The sequence below is a fragment of the Bufo bufo genome, chromosome 4 (assembly GCF_905171765.1).
Source record: "Bufo bufo chromosome 4, aBufBuf1.1, whole genome shotgun sequence".
NCBI classification, from domain to species: domain Eukaryota; kingdom Metazoa; phylum Chordata; class Amphibia; order Anura; family Bufonidae; genus Bufo; species Bufo bufo.
Window position 1 is genome coordinate 40,447,770 of NC_053392.1, and position 16,624 is coordinate 40,464,393.

At 47.5% G+C, this 16,624-nt stretch overlaps 1 protein-coding gene across 2 annotated transcripts in view; it reads right to left on the bottom strand.

The window, feature by feature from the left end:
* Positions 1–15,276, bottom strand: part of PTK2B (protein tyrosine kinase 2 beta) — a 190,601-nt gene extending 175,325 nt beyond the window's left edge. For both annotated transcript variants that reach the window (XM_040427118.1, XM_040427117.1), the window contains exon 1: positions 15,155–15,276. The gene's annotated coding sequence lies outside the window, so the exon portion shown is untranslated. The remainder of the gene's footprint in view (positions 1–15,154) is intronic.
* Between the last annotated feature and the right edge of the window lie 1,348 nt (positions 15,277–16,624).

Consider the following 16,624-nt stretch of genomic DNA (forward strand, 5'->3'; position numbering starts at 1 on the left):
GATACTGTGCTGCTGAGCTGTGTATCCAAGCCTGATGTGTGATACTGTGCTACTGAGCTGTGTATCCAAGCCTGATGTGTGATACTGTGCTGCTGAGCTGTGTATCCAAGCCTGCTGTGTGATACTGTGCTGCTGAGCTGTGTATCCAAGCCTACTGTGTGATACTGTGCTGCTGAGCTGTGTATCCAAGCCTGCTGTGTGATACTGTGCTGCTGAGCTGTGTATCCAAGCCTGCTGTGTGATACTGTGCTGCTGAGCTGTGTATCTAAGCCTGATGTGTGATACTGTGCTGCTGAGCTGTGTATCCAAGCCTGATGTGTGATACTGTGCTGCTGAGCTGTGTATCCAAGCCTGCTGTGTGATACTGTGCTGCTGAGCTGTGTATCCAAGCCTGCTGTGTGATACTGTGCTGCTGAGCTGTGTATCCAAGCCTGATGTGTGATACTGTGCTGCTGAGCTGTGTATCCAAGCCTACTGTGTGATACTGTGATACTGAGCTGTGTATCCAAGCCTGCTGTGTGATACTGTGCTGCTGAGCTGTGTATCCAAGCCTGATGTGTGATACTGTGCTGCTGAGCTGTGTATCCAAGCCTGATGTGTGATACTGTGCTGCTGAGCTGTGTATCCAAGCCTACTGTGTGATACTGTGATACTGAGCTGTGTATCCAAGCCTGCTGTGTGATACTGTGCTGCTGAGCTGTGTATCCAAGCCTGCTGTGTGATACTGTGCTGCTGAGCGGTGTATCCAAGCCTGCTGTGTGATACTGTGCTACTGAGCTGTGTATCCAAGCCTGCTGTGTGATACTGTGCTGCTGAGCTGTGTATCCAAGCCTATTGTGTGATACTGTGCTGCTGAGCTGTGTATCCAAGCCTGGTGTGTGATACTGTGCTGCTGAGCTGTGTATCCAAGCCTGCTGTGTGATACTGTGCTGCTGAGCTGTGTATCCAAGCCTGCTGTGTGGTACCGTGCTGCTGAGCTGTGTATCCAAGCCTACTGTGTGATACTGTGCTGCTGAGCTGTGTATCCAAGCCTGCTGTGTGATACTGTGCTGCTGAACTGTGTATCCAAGCCTGCTGTGTGATACTGTGCTGCTGAGCTGTGTATCCAAGCCTGATGTGTGATACTGTGCTACTGAGCTGTGTATCCAAGCCTGATGTGTGATACTGTGCTGCTGAGCTGTGTATCCAAGCCTGCTGTGTGATACTGTGCTGTTGAGCTGTGTATCCAAGCCTGCTGTGTGATACTGTGCTGCTGAGCTGTGTATCCAAGCCTGATGTGTGATACTGTGCTGCTGAGCTGTGTATCCAAGCCTGATGTGTGATACTGTGCTGCTGAGCTGTGTATCCAAGCCTGGTGTGTGATACTGTGCTGCTGAGCTGTGTATCCAAGCCTATTGTGTGATACTGTGCTGCTGAGCTGTGTATCCAAGCCTGAGGTGTCATATTGTGCTGCTGAGCTGTGTATCCAAGCCTGATGTGTGATACTGTGCTGCTGAGCTGTGTATCCAAGCCTGCTGTGTGATACTGTGCTGCTGAGCTTTGTATCCAAGCCTATTGTGTGATACTGTGCTGCTGAGCTGTGTATCCAAGCCTGGTGTGTGATACTGTGCTGCTGAGCTGTGTATCCAAGCCTGCTGTGTGATACTGTGCTGCTGAGCTGTGTATCCAAGCCTATTGTGTGATACTGTGCTGCTGAGCTGTGTATCCAAGCCTGGTGTGTGATACTGTGCTGCTGAGCTGTGTATCCAAGCCTGCTGTGTGATACTGTGCTGCTGAGCGGTGTATCCAAGCCTGATGTGTGATACTGTGCTGCTGAGCTGTGTATCCAAGCCTGCTGTGTGATACTGTGCTGCTGAGCTGTGTATCCAAGCCTATTGTGTGATACTGTGCTGCTGAGCTGTGTATCCAAGCCTGGTGTGTGATACTGTGCTGCTGAGCTGTGTATCCAAGCCTATTGTGTGATACTGTGCTGCTGAGCTGTGTATCCAAGCCTGAGGTGTCATATTGTGCTGCTGAGCTGTGTATCCAAGCCTGATGTGTGATACTGTGCTGCTGAGCTGTGTATCCAAGCCTGCTGTGTGATACTGTGCTGCTGAGCTGTGTATCCAAGCCTATTGTGTGATACTGTGCTGCTGAGCTGTGTATCCAAGCCTGGTGTGTGATACTGTGCTGCTGAGCTGTGTATCCAAGCCTATTGTGTGATACTGTGCTGCTGAGCTGTGTATCCAAGCCTGATGTGTGATACTGTGCTGCTCAGCTGTGTATCCAAGCCTATTGTGTGATACTGTGCTGCTGAGCTGTGTATCCAAGCCTGATGTGTGATACTGTGCTGCTGAGCTGTGTATCCAAGCCTGCTGTGTGATACTGTGCTGCTGAGCTGTGTATCCAAGCCTGCTGTGTGATACTGTGATACTGAGCTGTGTATCCAAGCCTGATGTGTGATACTGTGCTGCTGAGCTGTGTATCCAAGCCTGCTGTGTGATACTGTGCTGCTGAGCTGTGTATCCAAGCCTGCTGTGTGATACTGTGATACTGAGCTGTGTATCCAAGCCTGCTGTGTGATACTGTGCTGCTGAGCTGTGTATCCAAGCCTGCTGTGTGATACTGTGCTGCTGAACTGTGTATCCAAGCCTGCTGTGTGATACTGTGCTGCTGAACTGTGTATCCAAGCCTGCTGTGTGATACTGAGCTGTGTATCCAAGCCTGCTGTGTGATACTGTGCTGCTGAGCTGTGTATCCAAGCCTGATGTGTGATACTGTGCTACTGAGCTGTGTATCCAAGCCTGATGTGTGATACTGTGCTGCTGAGCTGTGTATCCAAGCCTGCTGTGTGATACTGTGCTGCTGAGCTGTGTATCCAAGCCTGCTGTGTGATACTGTGCTGCTGAGCTGTGTATCCAAGCCTGCTGTGTGATACTTTGCTGCTGAGCTGTGTATCCAAGCCTGCTGTGTGATACTGTGCTGCTGAGCTGTGTATCCAAGCCTGGTGTGTGATACTGTGCTGCTGAGCTGTGTATCCAAGCCTATTGTGTGATACTGTGCTGCCGAGCTGTGTATCCAAGCATGAGGTGTCATATTGTGCTGCTGAGCTGTGTATCCAAGCCTGATGTGTGATACTGTGCTGCTGAGCTGTGTATCCAAGCCTGCTGTGTGATACTGTGCTGCTGAGCTGTGTATCCAAGCCTATTGTGTGATACTGTGCTGCTGAGCTGTGTATCCAAGCCTGCTGTGTGATACTGTGCTGCTGAGCTGTGTATCCAAGCCTGATGTGTGATACTGTGCTGCTCAGCTGTGTATCCAAGCCTATTGTGTGATACTGTGCTGCTGAGCTGTGTATCCAAGCCTGGTGTGTGATACTGTGCTGCTGAGCTGTGTATCCAAGCCTGCTGTGTGATACTGTGCTGCTGAGCGGTGTATCCAAGCCTGATGTGTGATACTGTGCTGCTGAGCTGTGTATCCAAGCCTGCTGTGTGATACTGTGCTGCTGAGCTGTGTATCCAAGCCTATTGTGTGATACTGTGCTGCTGAGCTGTGTATCCAAGCCTGGTGTGTGATACTGTGCTGCTGAGCTGTGTATCCAAGCCTATTGTGTGATACTGTGCTGCTGAGCTGTGTATCCAAGCCTGAGGTGTCATATTGTGCTGCTGAGCTGTGTATCCAAGCCTGATGTGTGATACTGTGCTGCTGAGCTGTGTATCCAAGCCTGCTGTGTGATACTGTGCTGCTGAGCTGTGTATCCAAGCCTATTGTGTGATACTGTGCTGCTGAGCTGTGTATCCAAGCCTACTGTGTGATACTGTGCTGCTGAGCTGTGTATCCAAGCCTATTGTGTGATACTGTGCTGCTGAGCTGTGTATCCAAGCCTGATGTGTGATACTGTGCTGCTCAGCTGTGTATCCAAGCCTATTGTGTGATACTGTGCTGCTGAGCTGTGTATCCAAGCCTGATGTGTGATACTGTGCTGCTGAGCTGTGTATCCAAGCCTACTGTGTGATACTGTGCTGCTGAGCTGTGTATCCAAGCCTGCTGTGTGATACTGTGATACTGAGCTGTGTATCCAAGCCTGATGTGTGATACTGTGCTGCTGAGCTGTGTATCCAAGCCTGCTGTGTGATACTGTGCTGCTGAGCTGTGTATCCAAGCCTGCTGTGTGATACTGTGATACTGAGCTGTGTATCCAAGCCTGCTGTGTGATACTGTGCTGCTGAGCTGTGTATCCAAGCCTGCTGTGTGATACTGTGCTGCTGAACTGTGTATCCAAGCCTGCTGTGTGATACTGTGCTGCTGAACTGTGTATCCAAGCCTGCTGTGTGATACTGAGCTGTGTATCCAAGCCTGCTGTGTGATACTGTGCTGCTGAGCTGTGTATCCAAGCCTGATGTGTGATACTGTGCTGCTGAGCTGTGTATCCAAGCCTGATGTGTGATACTGTGCTGCTGAGCTGTGTATCCAAGCCTGCTGTGTGATACTGTGCTGCTGAGCTGTGTATCCAAGCCTGCTGTGTGATACTGTGCTGCTGAGCTGTGTATCCAAGCCTGATGTGTGTTACTGTGCTGCTGAGCTGTGTATCCAAGCCTGAGGTGTCATATTGTGCTGCTGAGCTGTGTATCCAAGCCTGATGTGTGATACTGTGCTGCTGAGCTGTGTATCCAAGCCTGGTGTGTGATACTGTGCTGCTGAGCTGTGTATCCAAGCCTATTGTGTGATACTGTGCTGCTGAGCTGTGTATCCAAGCCTGAGGTGTCATATTGTGCTGCTGAGCTGTGTATCCAAGCCTGATGTGTGATACTGTGCTGCTGAGCTGTGTATCCAAGCCTGCTGTGTGATACTGTGCTGCTGAGCTGTGTATCCAAGCCTATTGTGTGATACTGTGCTGCTGAGCTGTGTATCCAAGCCTGGTGTGTGATACTGTGCTGCTGAGCTGTGTATCCAAGCCTGATGTGTGATACTGTGCTGCTGAGCTGTGTATCCAAGCCTATTGTGTGATACTGTGCTGCTGAGCTGTGTATCCAAGCCTGGTGTGTGATACTGTGCTGCTGAGCTGTGTATCCAAGCCTGATGTGTGATACTGTGCTGCTGAGCTGTGTATCCAAGCCTACTGTGTGATACTGTGCTGCTGAGCTGTGTATCCAAGCCTGCTGTGTGATACTGTGATACTGAGCTGTGTATCCAAGCCTGCTGTGTGATACTGTGCTGCTGAGCTGTGTATCCAAGCCTGCTGTGTGATACTGTGCTGCTGAGCTGTGTATCCAAGCCTGCTGTGTGATACTGTGATACTGAGCTGTGTATCCAAGCCTGCTGTGTGATACTGTGCTGCTGAGCTGTGTATCCAAGCCTGCTGTGTGATACTGTGCTGCTGAACTGTGTATCCAAGCCTGCTGTGTGATACTGTGCTGCTGAGCTGTGTATCCAAGCCTGATGTGTGATACTGTGCTGCTGAACTGTGTATCCAAGCCTGCTGTGTGATACTGTGCTGCTGAGCTGTGTATCCAAGCCTGCTGTGTGATACTGTGCTACTGAGCTGTGTATCCAAGCCTGATGTGTGATACTGTGCTGCTGAGCTGTGTATCCAAGCCTGCTGTGTGATACTGTGCTGCTGAGCTGTGTATCCAAGCCTACTGTGTGATACTGTGCTGCTGAGCTGTGTATCCAAGCCTGCTGTGTGATACTGTGCTGCTGAGCTGTGTATCCAAGCCTGCTGTGTGATACTGTGCTGCTGAGCTGTGTATCTAAGCCTGATGTGTGATACTGCACTGCTGAGCTGTGTATCTAAGCCTGATGTGTGATACTGTGCTGCTGAGCTGTGTATCCAAGCCTGATGTGTGATACTGTGCTACTGAGCTGTGTATCCAAGCCTGATGTGTGATACTGTGCTGCTGAGCTGTGTATCCAAGCCTGCTGTGTGATACTGTGCTGCTGAGCTGTGTATCCAAGCCTGCTGTGTGATACTTTGCTGCTGAGCTGTGTATCCAAGCCTGATGTGTGATACTGTGCTGCTGAGCTGTGTATCCAAGCCTACTGTGTGATACTGTGATACTGAGCTGTGTATCCAAGCCTGCTGTGTGATACTGTGCTGCTGAGCTGTGTATCCAAGCCTGATGTGTGATACTGTGCTGCTGAGCTGTGTATCCAAGCCTGATGTGTGATACTGTGCTGCTGAGCTGTGTATCCAAGCCTATTGTGTGATACTGTGCTGCTGAGCTGTGTATCCAAGCCTGATGTGTGATACTGTGCTGCTGAGCTGTGTATCCAAGCCTACTGTGTGATACTGTGATACTGAGCTGTGTATCCAAGCCTGCTGTGTGATAATGTGCTACTGAGCTGTGTATCCAAGCCTGCTGTGTGATACTGTGCTGCTGAGCTGTGTATCCAAGCCTATTGTGTGATACTGTGCTGCTGAGCTGTGTATCCAAGCCTGGTGTGTGATACTGTGCTGCTGAGCTGTGTATCCAAGCCTGCTGTGTGATACTGTGCTGCTGAGCTGTGTATCCAAGCCTACTGTGTGATACTGTGCTGCTGAGCTGTGTATCCAAGCCTGCTGTGTGATACTGTGCTGCTGAGCTGTGTATCCAAGCCTGCTGTGTGATACTGTGCTGCTGAGCTGTGTATCCAAGCCTGATGTGTGATACTGTGCTGCTGAGCTGTGTATCCAAGCCTACTGTGTGATACTGTGATACTGAGCTGTGTATCCAAGCCTGATGTGTGATACTGTGCTGCTGAGCTGTGTATCCAAGCCTACTGTGTGATACTGTGATACTGAGCTGTGTATCCAAGCCTGCTGTGTGATACTGTGCTGCTGAGCTGTGTATCCAAGCCTGATGTGTGATACTGTGCTGCTGAGCTGTGTATCCAAGCCTGCTGTGTGATACTGTGATACTGAGCTGTGTATCCATGCCTGCTGTGTGATACTGTGCTGCTGAGCTGTGTATCTAAGCCTGATGTGTGATACTGTGCTGCTGAGCTGTGTATCCAAGCCTGCTGTGTGATACTGTGCTGCTGAGCTGTGTATCCAAGCCTGCTGTGTGATACTGTGCTGCTGAACTGTGTATCCAAGCCTATTGTGTGATACTGTGCTGCTGAGCTGTGTATCCAAGCCTGCTGTGTGATACTGTGCTGCTGAACTGTGTATCCAAGCCTGCTGTGTGATACTGAGCTGTGTATCCAAGCCTGCTGTGTGATACTGTGCTGCTGAGCTGTGTATCCAAGCCTGATGTGTGATACTGTGCTACTGAGCTGTGTATCCAAGCCTGATGTGTGATACTGTGCTGCTGAGCTGTGTATCCAAGCCTGCTGTGTGATACTGTGCTGCTGAGCTGTGTATCCAAGCCTGTTGTGTGATACTGTGCTGCTGAGCTGTGTATCCAAGCCTGGTGTGTGATACTGTGCTGCTGAGCTGTGTATCCAAGCCTATTGTGTGATACTGTGCTGCTGAGCTGTGTATCCAAGCCTGATGTGTGATACTGTGCTGCTCAGCTGTGTATCCAAGCCTATTGTGTGATACTGTGCTGCTGAGCTGTGTATCCAAGCCTGATGTGTGATACTGTGCTGCTGAGCTGTGTATCCAAGCCTACTGTGTGATACTGTGCTGCTGAGCTGTGTATCCAAGCCTGCTGTGTGATACTGTGATACTGAGCTGTGTATCCAAGCCTGATGTGTGATACTGTGCTGCTGAGCTGTGTATCCAAGCCTGCTGTGTGATACTGTGCTGCTGAGCTGTGTATCCAAGCCTGCTGTGTGATACTGTGCTGCTGAGCTGTGTATCCAAGCCTGCTGTGTGATACTGTGCTGCTGAACTGTGTATCCAAGCCTGCTGTGTGATACTGTGCTGCTGAACTGTGTATCCAAGCCTGCTGTGTGATACTGAGCTGTGTATCCAAGCCTGCTGTGTGATACTGTGCTGCTGAGCTGTGTATCCAAGCCTGATGTGTGATACTGTGCTACTGAGCTGTGTATCCAAGCCTGATGTGTGATACTGTGCTGCTGAGCTGTGTATCCAAGCCTGCTGTGTGATACTGTGCTGCTGAGCTGTGTATCCAAGCCTGCTGTGTGATACTGTGCTGCTGAGCTGTGTATCCAAGCCTGATGTGTGATACTGTGCTGCTGAGCTGTGTATCCAAGCCTGAGGTGTCATATTGTGCTGCTGAGCTGTGTATCCAAGCCTGATGTGTGATACTGTGCTGCTGAGCTGTGTATCCAAGCCTGGTGTGTGATACTGTGCTGCTGAGCTGTGTATCCAAGCCTATTGTGTGATACTGTGCTGCTGAGCTGTGTATCCAAGCCTGAGGTGTCATATTGTGCTGCTGAGCTGTGTATCCAAGCCTGATGTGTGATACTGTGCTGCTGAGCTGTGTATCCAAGCCTGCTGTGTGATACTGTGCTGCTGAGCTGTGTATCCAAGCCTATTGTGTGATACTGTGCTTCTGAGCTGTGTATCCAAGCCTGGTGTGTGATACTGTGCTGCTGAGCTGTGTATCCAAGCCTGATGTGTGATACTGTGCTGCTGAGCGGTGTATCCAAGCCTATTGTGTGATACTGTGCTGCTGAGCTGTGTATCCAAGCCTGGTGTGTGATACTGTGCTGCTGAGCTGTGTATCCAAGCCTGATGTGTGATACTGTGCTGCTGAGCTGTGTATCCAAGCCTACTGTGTGATACTGTGCTGCTGAGCTGTGTATCCAAGCCTGCTGTGTGATACTGTGATACTGAGCTGTGTCTCCAAGCCTGCTGTGTGATACTGTGCTGCTGAGCTGTGTATCCAAGCCTGCTGTGTGATACTGTGCTGCTGAGCTGTGTATCCAAGCCTGCTGTGTGATACTGTGATACTGAGCTGTGTATCCAAGCCTGCTGTGTGATACTGTGCTGCTGAGCTGTGTATCCAAGCCTGCTGTGTGATACTGTGCTGCTGAACTGTGTATCCAAGCCTGCTGTGTGATACTGTGCTGCTGAACTGTGTATCCAAGCCTGCTGTGTGATACTGAGCTGTGTATCCAAGCCTGCTGTGTGATACTGTGCTGCTGAGCTGTGTATCCAAGCCTGATGTGTGATACTGTGCTACTGAGCTGTGTATCCAAGCCTGATGTGTGATACTGTGCTGCTGAGCTGTGTATCCAAGCCTGCTGTGTGATACTGTGCTGCTGAGCTGTGTATCCAAGCCTACTGTGTGATACTGTGCTGCTGAGCTGTGTATCCAAGCCTGCTGTGTGATACTGTGCTGCTGAGCTGTGTATCCAAGCCTGCTGTGTGATACTGTGCTGCTGAGCTGTGTATCTAAGCCTGATGTGTGATACTGTGCTGCTGAGCTGTGTATCCAAGCCTGATGTGTGATACTGTGCTACTGAGCTGTGTATCCAAGCCTGATGTGTGATACTGTGCTGCTGAGCTGTGTATCCAAGCCTGCTGTGTGATACTGTGCTGCTGAGCTGTGTATCCAAGCCTGATGTGTGATACTGTGCTGCTGAGCTGTGTATCCAAGCCTGATGTGTGATACTGTGCTACTGAGCTGTGTATCCAAGCCTGATGTGTGATACTGTGCTGCTGAGCTGTGTATCCAAGCCTGCTGTGTGATACTGTGCTGCTGAGCTGTGTATCCAAGCCTACTGTGTGATACTGTGCTGCTGAGCTGTGTATCCAAGCCTGCTGTGTGATACTGTGCTGCTGAGCTGTGTATCCAAGCCTGCTGTGTGATACTGTGCTGCTGAGCTGTGTATCTAAGCCTGATGTGTGATACTGTGCTGCTGAGCTGTGTATCCAAGCCTGATGTGTGATACTGTGCTACTGAGCTGTGTATCCAAGCCTGATGTGTGATACTGTGCTGCTGAGCTGTGTATCCAAGCCTGCTGTGTGATACTGTGCTGCTGAGCTGTGTTTCCAAGCCTGATGTGTGATACTGTGCTGCTGAGCTGTGTATCCAAGCCTACTGTGTGATACTGTGATACTGAGCTGTGTATCCAAGCCTGCTGTGTGATACTGTGCTGCTGAGCTGTGTATCCAAGCCTGATGTGTGATACTGTGCTGCTGAGCTGTGTATCCAAGCCTGATGTGTGATACTGTGCTGCTGAGCTGTGTATCCAAGCCTGCTGTGTGATAATGTGCTACTGAGCTGTGTATCCAAGCCTGCTGTGTGATACTGTGCTGCTGAGCTGTGTATCCAAGCCTGCTGTGTGATACTGTGCTGCTGAGCTGTGTATCCAAGCCTGCTGTGTGATACTGTGCTGCTGAGCTGTGTATCCAAGCCTGCTGTGTGGTACCGTGCTGCTGAGCTGTGTATCCAAGCCTACTGTGTGATACTGTGCTGCTGAGCTGTGTATCCAAGCCTGCTGTGTGATACTGTGCTGCTGAGCTGTGTATCCAAGCCTGCTGTGTGATACTGTGCTGCTGAGCTGTGTATCCAAGCCTGATGTGTGATACTGTGCTGCTGAGCTGTGTATCCAAGCCTACTGTGTGATACTGTGATACTGAGCTGTGTATCCAAGCCTGCTGTGTGATACTGTGCTGCTGAGCTGTGTATCCAAGCCTGATGTGTGATACTGTGCTGCTGAGCTGTGTATCCAAGCCTGATGTGTGATACTGTGCTGCTGAGCTGTGTATCCAAGCCTACTGTGTGATACTGTGATACTGAGCTGTGTATCCAAGCCTGCTGTGTGATACTGTGCTGCTGAGCTGTGTATCCAAGCCTGATGTGTGATACTGTGCTGCTGAGCTGTGTATCCAAGCCTGCTGTGTGGTACTGTGCTGCTGAGCTGTGTATCCAAGCCTGCTGTGTGATACTGTGATACTGAGCTGTGTATCCAAGCCTGCTGTGTGATACTGTGCTGCTGAGCTGTGTATCCAAGCCTGCTGTGTGATACTGTGCTGCTGAGCTGTGTATCCAAGCCTGCTGTGTGATACTGTGCTGCTGAACTGTGTATCCAAGCCTGGTGTGTGATACTGTCTACTGATCAGTGTATCTAAGCCTGTGCCTTGTGATGCTGTCTGCTGAGCTGTGTATCCAAGCCTGATGTGTGATACTGTGCTGCTGAGCTGTGTATCTAAGCCTGCCATGTGTGATACTGTCTACTGATCAGTGTATCTAAGCCTGTGCCTTGTGATGCTGTCTGCCGAGCTCTGTATCTGATGATATAATGATACAGAACAGAATTCCTGTGGGAGGCCCCCGGCAGTGAAGTGGTTAACCCGTGCACGTTCGCCTCCGTCCTTCCGCGTTGTCGGTTTGGCGCTTCCTCTACATTACACGACAGGCTTTGCTGACGGCTGACACTGGGTCACTGACGGCTTGTACATTACATCAGGACGCACCGATCTCTTATACATCTGCCCGACATTCGGAAGGAACACGACCAAGGCGTATTCAACCATATAAGGAGCGGGGGTTTATATCTGCACCCTTTCATCTCCAGGGTGATGAGTGCACCTCATGTGTGATACATCTCCATACTGCACACACATATATATGACATACAGGACAATAGACCTGATCTCCAACTGTGACCTTCAGAACTCCAGAAGATCCCCCCTCCCCCACATACCTATACTCTTATATTCATTAACCCCCCCCCCCCCAATCCTTTATTACAGGGTGATGAATATTAGATACCAGACATACATGTGATAATCTAATCCATGATCTAAACCAGTCTAATTCTAATATACTCTGTCCATGAGTGCCAGAGGATGGAAAGGGTGAAGACATATACAGCAGGTTGTCAGGGCGCTATACGATGATGGGACTACCATCCCTTAGTCACATTGTAACCTTATAATGAATTATGTCCATTGCAATGTATGTTCATCAAGCATGAGCAGACGTAGTGACCCGTATGCCCTTGTATCTAAAGAAGTCTTTCCCAAAATGGGTTCCACAGAGCCACGGGGTAGAAAATACTCAATACACTTTACCTAGTATAGTGGGCTCTAACCTGTGGCTCTCAAGCTTTTGTGTAACTACAACCCCCGCCATGCCCTGCAGGTAATTTCAGATCCACAGATTTGAGACCACGAGGATCGAGTATAACACTGGAATGCCTCCACTGTCTTACACTAGTTCATCTCTACAGGCCATGATGGATAAAAATGAGGAGTTACCCCATAAAACATATAGGGATCTATGGTCTAGACTCGGGAGATGAAAGACAAACGTCAATGCTGGAATGTGATACTGCTACATATTGAAACGTTGTGCCATTTTACACTTGCGTGCATACACCGTGCCAACTCTGCCTACCACATTATCAAGACGACTACGTACCCTTATAGCTGGAGGGTGAAGGCACAACAATAAGACTGTTGGCACAATATACTGTACATACTGTAACAATGGCAAAAAGCAAGGACAGTTTTGTTATTTTGTATACTAGATGGAAACTACAAAACTACAGTCCATCAGTTCTGCTTACATGTTCATCAAGCCAGTGCAACTCAAGTCACCTATATACACTTGTACCTAGAGGGTGAAGTCACAGACATAACTGCTGGCACATCATACCAATGCATAATTCAAGAGATTCTTGTGAGTTTGTATACTGCATGGTACTAGTATTTATACAAAATAGTAGCTCTGTTACTATTTTTATGTGCAGTAAGACAGCTCAAGTCACCTATATACCCTTACACCTAGCGGGTGAAAGCACAACACCAGAACATTTTGCAGTGCCATAATGCATAAGACAATCTTGTTATTTTGTATACAGCAGATTATACAAAAGGATCAGCTTCGTATTCAACAAGTCAATGTATTTCAATTTACCTGTATACTTTTAAAACTAGAGGGTGAAGACACATACTGTATATAACTACTTGCATATAACACCATGGCACAGCACATAAGACACCTTTGTTATTTTATATATTGCCTGGCAGATAGAGTATCAGCAGTGTGTCGTCATGTTCAACAAGCTTGTTTAAGCACAATTCACCTAGATACTCTTACACCTAGAGGGTGAATACCTAATGACATAACTACTGGCACATTATACCATGCTGGCACATTTTACTATGGCCTAACACATAAGGCAGTCTTGTTGTTTTGTATATTGCAGATTACAGATACAAAGTATAAGCTATGTTATTGCAGCTCAATTCACCTCTGCACCCCTAAACCTAGAGGGTGAAGACACATATGTAACAACTGGCACATTATACCATAGCGTAACACATAAGATCTCTTTGTTATATTGCATATTGCTTGGCAGATAGAGTATCAGCGCTGTGTCTTCATGTTCAACAAGCCTGTTCAGCTCAATTCACCTAGATACTCTTACATCTAGAGGGTGAATACCTAATGACATAACTAATGGCACATTATACCATGCTGGCACATTTTACTATGGCCTAACACATAAGGCAATCTTGTTGTTTTGTATATTGCAGATTACAGATACAAAGTATCAGCTATATTATTGCAGCTCAATTCACCTCTGCACCCTTAAACCTAGAGGGTGAAGACACATACTGAATATAACAACTGGCACATTATACCGTAGCGTAACACATAAGATCTCTTTGTTATTTTGTATATTGCTTGGCAGATAGACTATCAGCGCTGTGTCTTCATGGTCAACAAGCCTGTTCAGCTCAATTCTCCTAGATACCCTTATACCTAGAAGGTGATGACACATACTGTATATAAAAACGGGCACATTATAGCGTAACACATAAGATCCCTTTGTTATTTTGTATATTGCTTGGCAGATAGACTATCAGCGCTGTGTCTTCATGTTCAACAAGCCCGTTCAGCTCAATTCTCCTAGATACCCTTATACCTAGAAGGTGATGACACATACTGTATATAAAAACTGGCACATTATAGCGTAACACATAAGATCCCTTTGTTATTTTGTATATTGCTTGGCAGATAGACTATCAGCGCTGTGTCTTCATGTTCAACAAGCCCGTTCAGCTCAATTCTCCTAGATACCCTTATACCTAGAAGGTGATGACACATACTGTATATAAAAACGGGCACATTATACCATAGCGTAACACATAAGATCCCTTTGTTATTTTGTATATTGCTTGGCAGATAGACTATCAGCGCTGTGTCTTCATGTTCAACAAGCCCATTCAGCTCAATTCTCCTAGATACCCTTATACCTAGAAGGTGATGACACAACTGCTGGCACATTAAACCATGGCATAAAGTATCAGATGCCCTTGTTATTCCTGCATTGTCTATTAGTTACAAAGTTTCAGTTTTCCTTGTGCCTACATGTCCAACAAGCCAGTGCAGCTGAGTACACTTCCAGCTGTAGGATGATGCAGGAGATGGCACATTATCAGGAGACACAAGGCATGAGATATCATGTTCGAAAGCACATTATATTAGATGCCAAATACCAGCCTGGCTTAGTACATGTTCAATAAGCTCATCACTAATATACTAATATCCTAGACAGAAAGCAGCCTCCATTATGTTATACAGAAGCAGGTCAGCCTATTGCACTACATGAGTCCTTCACAGGCAGACTACTGGATGAACTCTAGACCTAGGAAAGGAATGAGTTAACACCTGTGCCTAGAGGGCGAAGCGAATAGCTGCAAATGACAATGTGACCTAAAGCACCATCCACGGTGTCCGGTATCCAGAGAGTGAGGACGGATACATAATGTCCAGCATATAATACAGCAACATAAGCAGACGCTGTATTACAAAGAGCAATAGTCACCCCAGCTGTTTTGCAACTACAACTCCCAACATTCCCTGACAGCAAGTAAAAAAAAAGAAAGAAAAAAATGCCCCTAAAGGCAGTGGTCTCCAACCTGTGGCAGAACTAAAACTCCCTTCATGCCCAGACAGACGTTAGCTTTCTGGGCATGCTGAGAGTTGTAGTTTTGCCACAACTGGAGGGCCGCAGGTTGCAGGCCACTGCCCTAAGAGGAGGTAAACTGAACAGACACCAAGTGGGTAAAGGCGGCAGGAAACCACCGCACAGACTTGTACATTGTCTCCCCTGCTGGATACAAAGTATCAGTTCTGCCTATAACAATGCATAGGAGAAGGCTATGTAAAAGTAAATATTGACTATAAAGTATCGATTCCCCCAATTATAAAACAAGTCGGTGCCAACTCTGCCCAGGACCCAGTTCAAACTTGTAGCCAGAGGGAAGATGAATGTATATAAGGCGCCTGCCATATTATAGGGTGACATAAGGAGCTCTTACCTGGCAATCGCCTTCCCCTGGTGCTGTCTATTTGAGTCTGGGGATGGAATGTGGCGGTGGGCAGGTGTGCGGGCGTGCTCCTCCTCTCCTCTGTGCTGCTGAATAGCTAGGAGGTCCCCCCCCCAGAGCATGCACACACCCCTGATTACTCAACACACTTCCTTATCTCATGCATGTGAGTGAAGAATGTGAGGGAAGCTCTGCCATCTCTAGCAAGGAAGTCCTCGTGTACATGGAGGAGCCCGTGTAATGTGCCCTGTAGGGACAGGATTATGGCAGAGGCAGGGACAATGGAGGGGGAGCGGGTTTTTATTCTCTTCTTCTTTAGATGACGACGTTGTTCATTCACTGCGATTTGCAATCTGTCCGTCAAAGGGGTGATCCAGCTGTCACTTGTTGAATAACAGGGGTCTATCCAAAGGAGTCACTAAACGGGGTGTCCGGGAGCTCCTAGTTACACGTCTGGGAACCACAAAATTCATGGGGTTCTATAAAAGTGTTCAGTTTCGATGTCTCTGGTTTATAAATAGAATGCCAGAGTTACAGTGTAGACTGACTGAAATCTAACAGGAAATGGCTGCGCAATTAAAAGATGTACTGAAGCGCAGTGTGAAAACTGAAGTGAGATATTCACACGTCCCTGTAAGAAGGCAAAAGAGATAAGTGTTCATGATACAGAACAGCAATATAAATATATGTCATTCTGAGATGGTGAGCGAAGAAGGGCCATATAGGAAGTGACGACTGATGTCTAACCAAATGTATGTCAGCTGCTCCACCTCATGCAACCATTGGCATGAGATATCAATTAACATGTTTACTGCAGAAGTGCTAACCATGAAAGCCAGAATATAGGGCACATTTATTAAGACCGGCATTATAGACGCTGGCTTTAAAAAGCCCCTGCACTGGCGGTGGATCATGGAAGTTGTGTAGAGACGCCGGCCTCTCCATAGCTTCTGCGTATCCACCGCCGATTCTAAATGTAAGACAGCTTACATTTTACAGCTAAGAATATAACTATTATAATACTGCTCCTATGTACAAGAATATAACCACTATAATACTGCTCCTATGTACAAGAATATAACTACTATAATACTGCTCCTATGTACAAGAATATAACTACTATAATACTGCTCCTATGTACAAGAATATAACTACTATAATACTGCTCCTATGTACAAGAATATAACTACTATAATACTGCCTCCTATGTACAAGAATATAACTACTATAATACTGCCTCCTATGTACAAGAATATAACTACTATAATACTGCCCCTATGTACAAGAATATAACTACTATAATACTGCTCCTATGTACAAGAATATAACTACTATAATACTCCCTCCTATGCACAAGAATATAACTACTATAATACTGGACCCCATGTACAAGAATATTACTACTATAATACTGCCTCCTATGTACAAGAATATAACTACTATAATACTGCTCCTATGTAC